Source organism: Paramormyrops kingsleyae, chromosome 24 (genome assembly GCF_048594095.1).
Source record: "Paramormyrops kingsleyae isolate MSU_618 chromosome 24, PKINGS_0.4, whole genome shotgun sequence".
Taxonomy (NCBI): Eukaryota; Metazoa; Chordata; class Actinopteri; order Osteoglossiformes; family Mormyridae; genus Paramormyrops; species Paramormyrops kingsleyae.
In genome coordinates this window covers 26,566,915-26,573,716 of record NC_132820.1, presented here as the reverse complement: position 1 = coordinate 26,573,716, position 6,802 = coordinate 26,566,915, and the positions used below count along the sequence as shown (strand labels likewise).

General features: G+C 49.6%; 1 long non-coding RNA gene across 1 annotated transcript; it reads left to right on the top strand.

The window, feature by feature from the left end:
- Window positions 1–2,611: 2,611 nt before the first annotated feature.
- On the top strand, window positions 2,612–4,227 carry LOC140582269 (uncharacterized). The gene is made up of 2 exons (XR_011985199.1): window positions 2,612–2,812; window positions 3,885–4,227. It is a non-coding gene; the product is annotated as an uncharacterized lncRNA (long non-coding RNA).
- Window positions 4,228–6,802: the final 2,575 nt, after the last annotated feature.

The window sequence follows — 6,802 nt, the reverse complement described above, 5'->3', positions numbered from 1 at the left end:
TTCAGCAGCAGGAAGCAGACAGGCACCTTCAGCAGCAGGAAGCAGACAGGCACCTTCAGCAGGAGAAAGCAGACAGGCACCTTCAGCAGCAGGAAGCAGACAGGCACCTTCAGCAGGAAGCAGACAGGCACCTTCAGCAGCAGGAAGCAGACAGGCGCCTTCAGCAGGAGAAAGCAGACAGGTGTCTTCAGCAGCAGGAAGCAGACAGGAGCCTTCAACAGGAGAAAGCAGACAGGCACCTTCAGCAGCAGGAAGCAGAAAGGCACCTTCAACAGGAGAAAGCAGACAGGCGCCTTCAGCAGCAGGAAGCAGACAGGCACCTTCAGCAGGAGAAAGCAGACAGGCACCTTCAGCAGGAGATAGCAGACAGGCACCTTCAGCGGCAGAAAGCAGACAGACACCTTCAGCAGCAGGAAGCAGACAGGCACCTTCAGCAGGAGAAAGCAGACAGGCACCTTCAGCGGCAGAAAGCAGACAGACACCTTCAGCAGCAGGAAACAGACAGGCACCTTCAGCAGGAGAAAGCAGACAGGCACCTTCAGCAGCAGAAAGCAGACAGGCACCTTCAGCAGGAGAAAGCAGACAGGCACCTTCAGCAGCAGAAAGCAGACAGGCACCTTCAGCAGCAGAAAGCAGACAGGCACCTTCAGCAGGAAGCAGACAGGCACCTTCAGCAGGAAGCAGACAGGCACCTTCAGCAGCAGGAAGCAGACAGGCACCTTCAGCAGCAGGAAGCAGACAGGCACCTTCAGCAGGAGATAGCAGACAGGCGCCTTCAGCAGGAGATAGCAGACAGGCGCCTTCAGCAGGAGAAAGCAGACAGGCACCTTCAGCAGCAGGAAGCAGACAGGCACCTTCAGCATGAGAAAGCAGACAGGTACCTTCAGCAGCAGAAAGCAGACAGGCACCTTCAGCAGCAGGAAGCAGACAGGCACCTTCAGCAGGAGAAAGCAGACAGGCACCTTCAGCAGGAAGCAGACAGGAGCCTTCAGCAGGAGATAGCAGACAGGTACCTTCAGCAGCAGAAAGCAGACAGGCACCTTCAGCAGCAGGAAGCAGACAGGCACCTTCAGCAGGAGAAAGCAGACAGGCACCTTCAGCAGGAAGCAGACAGGAGCCTTCAGCAGGAGGAAGCAGACAGGCACCTTCAGCAGCAGGAAGCAGACAGGCACCTTCAGCAGGAGAAAGCAGACAGGCACCTTCAGCAGCAGGAAGCAGACAGGCACCTTCAGCAGGAGAAAGCAGACAGGCACCTTCAGCAGGAAGCAGACAGGCACCTTCAGCAGCAGGAAGCAGACAGGCGCCTTCAGCAGGAGAAAGCAGACAGGTGTCTTCAGCAGCAGGAAGCAGACAGGCGCCTTCAGCAGGAGAAAGCAGACAGGCACCTTCAACAGGAGATAGCAGACAGGCACCTTCAGCAGCAGGAAGCAGACAGGCGCCTTCAGCAGGAGAAAGCAGACAGGCACCTTCAGCAGGAAGCAGACAGGCACCTTCAGCAGCAGGAAGCAGACAGGTGTCTTCAGCAGCAGGAAGCAGACAGGCGCCTTCAGCAGGAGAAAGCAGACAGGCACCTTCAACAGGAGATAGCAGACAGGCACCTTCAGCAGGAGGAAGCAGACAGGCGCCTTCAGCAGGAGAAAGCAGACAGGCACCTTTAGCAGGAAGCAGACAGGCGCCTTCAGCAGGAGAAAGCAGACAGGCACCTTCAGCAGGAGGAAGCAGACAGGCACCTTCAGCAGCAGGAAGCAGACAGGCACCTTCAGCAGGAGAAAGCAGACAGGCACCTTCAGCAGGAAGCAGACAGGCACCTTCAGCAGCAGGAAGCAGACAGGCGCCTTCAGCAGGAGAAAGCAGACAGGTGTCTTCAGCAGCAGGAAGCAGACAGGCACCTTCAGCAGGAGAAAGCAGACAGGCGCCTTCAGCAGGAGAAAGCAGACAGGTGTCTTCAGCAGCAGGAAGCAGACAGGCACCTTCAACAGGAGAAAGCAGACAGGCGCCTTCAGCAGGAGAAAGCAGACAGGCACCTTCAGCAGGAGAAAGCAGACAGGCACCTTCAGCAGGAGAAAGCAGACAGGTGTCTTCAGCAGCAGGAAGCAGACAGGCGCCTTCAGCAGGAGAAAGCAGACAGGCACCTTCAGCAGGAGATAGCAGACAGGCACCTTCAGCAGCAGGAAGCAGACAGGCACCTTCAGCAGGAGGAAGCAGACAGGCGCCTTCAGCAGGAGAAAGCAGACAGGCACCTTTAGCAGGAAGCAGACAGGCGCCTTCAGCAGGAGAAAGCAGACAGGCACCTTCAGCAGGAGGAAGCAGACAGGCACCTTCAGCAGCAGGAAGCAGACAGGCACCTTCAGCAGGAGGAAGCAGACAGGCACCTTTAGCAGGAAGCAGACAGGCGCCTTCAGCAGGAGAAAGCAGACAGGCACCTTTAGCAGGAAGCAGACAGGCGCCTTCAGCAGGAGAAAGCAGACAGGCACCTTCAGCAGGAGAAAGCAGACAGGCACCTTCAGCAGGAGGAAGCAGACAGGCACCTTCTGCAGGAAGCAGACAGGCACCTTCAGCAGCAGAAGGCAGACAGGCGCCTTCAGCAGGAGAAAGCAGACAGGCACCTTCAGCAGGAGAAAGCAGACAGGCACCTTCAGCAGGAGAAAGCAGACAGGCACCTTCAGCTAGACCCTCACTGCAAAGGAGGAGACGGGGAGGCAGGAGGCTTTAAACAACACGGGCATAATGGAAAGTGTCTAATCAACTAATCAGTTTGAAGTGGGAGGCTGAAGCAGCACCCCTTATATCTGGGGTTTCCACATCAGGTTAGGCAGGTTTCTCAAAATTGTAAACTTTTAAAAGCCTCTTTCCAGAAACACCCCCGAACCAACCTCACCTCCCTGCTACTGACCTCACTGTCCTACTGCCTTATCACACACACACACACACACACACACACACACATACGCGCGCGCGCACGCATAGATCACTTTTGGGGACCTATGTCAGAACACCCTCACCTTGGGGACAAGGTTTTCCCAGTGCTTTGGAACCAAAATTATTGCTAAATACGGCTGATACGCATGCCGTCTACACGCCCATCAGTTGAAATTTCCAAAAAAATCCATTTGTAAAAGTATGAAAAAAACCCTTGCAAATGAGGTCATGTATTTTTTAGGTGAATTTTGAAGACATAGTGACACACACACACAAAGTCCGGTTCAGCACTAATCTGAGGACATTTTTCACAAATGAGGACAAAAAACAGTTGTCAAGAAGAACTGACAATAAAATGTAATTCTCACTGTTTACAGTTTGCAAGAAGCATCAAATGCATTTTGTGATTGTTAGGAACAGTTTTTAAGTTGTTTGCTATTCATAACACGGGGGGGGGGGACACATGAATCTACAGAACTGATCAGGAGAATGAAGTGTTAATGTGCAATGGAAATGCTGCAGAAAATAAGCAGTGTATTATTATCCATCGTGACAAATGGATAACTAGGGACAAAAAATTGTGACTAACAAGAACTTTTTATTTACTGTTTTTTCCATCCTATATGTACGTATGTAGGTATACATATACAGTATACACACAGGTATAAAATGGCATCTTTCATTAAACAAGACATAAGAATATACATTTCAAAATCATAAAGTCATAACTTGCTTTTAAAACTTAAAAAAATAGCTGCTGTTTGAAATATAAAGACGTGAGGGCTGAGTGAACATATGAAGCCTCGTATAGCTCTCAACTCTACTGTTCTGAAAAAATAAGACCATTATTATTCAACCTTAACAAACTCTTTTGTTATTTGAAATACATCATACCTTTTCTCTTTAATGCTGTTATTCTATTTTTTACATAGAATTTAACCCCAGTCCATGTTCTGCTTTTCCAGGTTCTGCACTGAGACACTGGAGACACTCTTTCTTTCCAGGAACTCTACAAATTCTCATGAAGTTCATCATATGTCTCTCAACAGCTTTTACTTCCTCAACATTCCATGTTCGCTTGGATGATGCTTTGCCGCCACCACAACCAACATCCACATCTTCACTGTGAGACAGAGTAGAGTCAACAGACAAATTCTGTACATCACCAGACCTATGATCTTCAGGCAGACCATCATTCTGTTTGTCAGGTTCCTCTTCCTCAGAACTAGATGACTCATCAATGGTTGTTGGGTCGATTTTATAATCACAAACATTTCAGAAACGTATTAATAAACCTTTTAATTTAAACAGATTTCTGAATATACTTATTTAAAGATACTTTATATTTCTAATTATAAACACAAACATTTAATAAACTTTTCTAAATAAATCTTTAAGTTTAAAAATATTTATGACTATACAGTCATTTAAAGATACATTTAACAATACTAGCATACCATCTAGGTAGATTTCAATTTCATCCAATTTTTTCCCTTTGAAATCTGAAAGAGTTCCTTTTTCCATTGCCATTAACACTTTGCTCATTTTTGCCAGCTGAAGTGTTCCTTCAGGCAAGTGGTAATATTCCCTATGGACACGGATGTCATGGCCCAAAAAGTCAGCCAATTGGTCTGCTTCATTTTCTTCAAGATTTTAAACTTTGGACATCATGGCAATGTGTTTGCGAAGTTTAGTGGATGACAATGCTTCCGGTTGTTTAGCACCGCATTCTTTGGCAAACTGCTGTATGCAGTCCCTGCCACGGTATGCAGAAAGTGCCCCCGGTCGAGCAAACAAAAAAGGGTTTTCTGTTGGAACACCACATTGTTCTCTAAACTCCATCAGGAGCTCCATGGAATGAACCATGGAAGGTTTTAAAAGAACAGGAACCTTCCTACCTCTCTTGCCCCTAATCTCAAGACGCATAAAGTGTTCTTTCAAAGTCCGACATGCAGATGGCAAGATCATCATGAAGTTCTTTTTTGTTTCTTGATGCAAAGATGGACATGTGCATTTTTGAGACCTCACCCTCTCTTCTCCAGTTGAAAAGGATGACCTGTGTGAGGGTAACCTTGGTTAGTCCAGTGTAGCTGTCTCGTGAAGGACAAATCTTAAGTAGCCTAAGCATTTCTTCTTGCTTTTTTTCCAGGTGTGAGTGCAACAGTTTCACATCTTGAGTAAAGGGCAGCAACTGAGGTGTGTTCCACTTTGCTTCCCTTAGTGTAGTTAAGGCACAGCTAGAAATGCACTCACTCCACTTAGACTGATGTACTTGAACGTAACGACGAGCAGATTTTGCTAGATCATTATCTCCAACAATTGTGGCATTGCTCTCAACAATGCTTGCAATTTTCTTAAGAGAATGACCAAGTTTCATAGCCAGTGATGGAATTTGGTATGAATGTGTTTCTTCATCGTAGCCAGCTACTACTTTCATGGCTTTAACCACGAGGGAAGTTGGACGGTATAACAAAATCTTCCATCTTGCGCAGTGGTGTGCACTTTTGTGCTTCCTGCAGAAGTCTACCAATCTCTCTAAGTTTCTGCCGTATGTAATCATGCTTGCCCTTGTCTGATCCTATTTTATTGAAGAAATGCTGTCCCACTGTCACGCCTCCTGGGGGCGTGACGGGACAGGTGTAGCTCTTTCATCCATGGATGACGGCTTAGTTAAAAGGGGAGAACTCACGCATTGCCAGTGCGAAGTATTAAGCCGATGAAAAGAAGCTATACCGAGCGTTTACTAGTCTTCCGTCTCCCCGATCTCCCGTACCTGTTCCAGTTACCTGTTTCTGTGTCTTCCTTCCGTAGCCCCGCACCCGCTCCTGACTTACCTGTTTCATCCAGTCCGACTCCCTGTGTCCTGCCCTCCGTGTGTTTCGCCGTCCTGTGCATCTTCGTCGGATTGACTCCCTGGCTTCTGACCTTCCTGCCTGCCCACCGACTACGCTCCCTGCTCAACGCCCTCTGGTTTTGTTTGCTTCGGCTTGCCCCAAGGGAAGCTCTCGGGCTGCGCGGCTCCGCTCCCCTGCCGGGGAACGGCAGCGCTTCCCATAACGAAGAGCACGGAAGCTTCGCCTGTTTGTTATCGCTTGTCCTATTAAACTTCGGCATTTCTTGCATTTCTGGGTCCTCGCTTCTCTCCGCCTGTCTCGTTACAGAATACTTCGCCTACAAAATGGACCCAGCGAGAAACCTGGAGACCCGGATAAGCGCTGTCGAACAACTTCTCGCGGCGCAAGCTGCGCAAGTCCCGCTTCCGGCTTCCCCACCGCGCGTCACTGCACCTCCGATCGCTATGCCGGAAAGATATGACGGTGATCCCGATCAGTGTAGAGGCTTTCTTATGCAGGTGGGTTTTTATGTTGAAGAACACCCTGAGATGTTCTCCAACCCCGGGGCGGAAGTGAGATTCACCGTCTCCTTGTTAACTGGGCGAGCCCGTGAATGGGCTACGGCGCTGTGGACAGATGATAGTCCCATCCTGCATTCAGTCCGCGAGTTTCACCAGGCGCTGCTGGAAGTGTTTGACCATCCGGCCGTTGGACGACGGCCTGGATGGCGTCTCCTAGAGTGCCGTCAGGGAAATCGAACGGCGGCGGATTTCTCTTTGGAATTTCGCACTATAGCAGCTGCTCTTCGCTGGCCTGACGACTGTCTCCAAGTCATCTTCCTGCGCGCCCTCAACCCCGACCTGCAGGACGAACTATCTGCCCGAGGGGAATCACCGTCTTTTGATGAACTCGTTCGTCAGGCAGTGAGGCTGGACAACACCGTAAGAGATCGTAGGCGCCGAAGAGCCCCAGCAAACCCCGAACGAGCGGTCCTGGCAGCCCCTGAACCTATGCAAGTGGATCGGTCCCCGCTTACCTCCACGGAACGC